The 1614-nt window shown below is 43.9% G+C and overlaps 1 non-coding gene across 1 annotated transcript; it reads right to left on the bottom strand.

Annotated features, from left to right (window-relative positions):
- Positions 1–107, bottom strand: LOC130947094 (small nucleolar RNA R71). The gene has a single exon (XR_009072505.1). It is a non-coding gene; the product is annotated as a small nucleolar RNA R71 (small nucleolar RNA).
- Positions 108–1614: the final 1507 nt, after the last annotated feature.

Genomic DNA, 1614 nt, shown 5'->3' with positions numbered 1-1614 from the left:
AAGCTGCGAAGAGAAATCTCTTGCATTGTGCAACGAGATGGGAAAACTTTGTATGAGTACTGGGAGAGATTCAAGAACTTGCTAGAGGCTTGCCCTCACCACCGTATTGACGAGTTGGTACTTATCAGTTATTTTTTCAAGGGATGCACCACCAAGACAAGCTTCTCTTAGATGCCACAAGTGGAGGATCCCTCACCAAAAACAAAACCGCTACGGAAGCATGGAAAGTTATATCGGACTTAGCGGACTCAACTCAACACTCAAGGACAAAAAGTCCACAACCAAAAGCTTTGAGTGAAGTTTCTCCTTCCAGAGATGCTATTTTAACCAAGAACCTCAGTGAGATGACAATTTTGTTGAGACAAATCACCCAAGGGCAACAAATCCCTCAAGCTTTGATAACCGCTCCACCTCAACCTCCAAGGATCGAAGGACCACTAAGAATATGTGGTGTTTGTGCTTGTAATACCCATTACACCGATGAGTGGCCCCAACTCCAAGAGGACACTACATTGGCGGTAGCCAACCCTTACCCACAAAGGCCCAACTACAATCAAGGATCTCACCAACATAGAGAAAATCAAAACCAAGAATGGAGGGATAATTCAAACTAAAGGTGGAACCAAGCTCCTCAAGCTCAAGCCAACCAAAACACGCAAGCCTACCATCCTCCACATCCCTAAGGTCAAGCACAATACCAACAACCTTACTAATAATCCTACCAACAACCGCAATCTCAATCTCAAGGGAGGTATCAACACCCAAATAGTAGGTCTAACCCTCCTCAAGTCAACCAAGCCCCTCCTTCTAATCAACCTCACAAGAATGACACAATTCACACCTTCATGCAAGAGCAACAGGAGTTTCACAAGAAACAAGAAACATATATGGCTACTATAGCCGACGCTCTCTCCTGTTTGACTCTCCCTCCTCAAACTACACAAAACACCCAACAAGGCTCAACTTCTAGTAGTTTACCTTCTCAACCTCAACCCAAACCTAAGGGAAGCATCAATGCCATTACCCTTAGGAGTGGCACTAAGTTGGATAAGATTGGTGTTGTGCCTACAAAGTTGAGTGAGGAGATAAACAATGCAGAGGTAGGAGATGAAGTGGAGGTGATGAGGGATGAGGATAAAAATGTTGACAAAGGCGAGGAAGAACCACTCAAGGTCAATGAGCCTAAGAGGAAGAATCCTCTTGAAGAGACTATGCCCATTCCATTTCCAACTTTGGCCAAGAAGGCTAAAAAGCAAGAAGAACTTGACCCTAACATGGTAGAAGTTTTCAAGAAAGTTGAAGTCACCGTCCCTCTCTTTTAAGCCATTCAACAAGTGCCCAAATATGCCAAGTTCCTCAAAGATGTTTGCACTCATAAAGACAAACTTGGCGAGCTCAATAAAAAGCCGGTAGATGATTCTATCTCTTCTCTACTTCCTGAAAAATGCAATGATCCCGGCCCGTGTTTGGTTACTTGTTTGATTGGTGGGATGAAGTTCATGGATTGTATGTGTGATTTAGGGGCATGCGTAAGTATTATGCCACTCCCCATTTATGAAAGATTGAACTTGTCACCCTTAAAGAGGTCCAGGACGAGATTTGTGTTAGCCGATG

This window comes from Arachis stenosperma, chromosome 8 (genome assembly GCF_014773155.1).
Source record: "Arachis stenosperma cultivar V10309 chromosome 8, arast.V10309.gnm1.PFL2, whole genome shotgun sequence".
NCBI classification, from domain to species: Eukaryota; Viridiplantae; Streptophyta; class Magnoliopsida; order Fabales; family Fabaceae; genus Arachis; species Arachis stenosperma.
The sequence above is the reverse complement of the archived record's forward strand: the minus strand, read 5'-3'. Positions and strand labels throughout refer to the sequence as shown.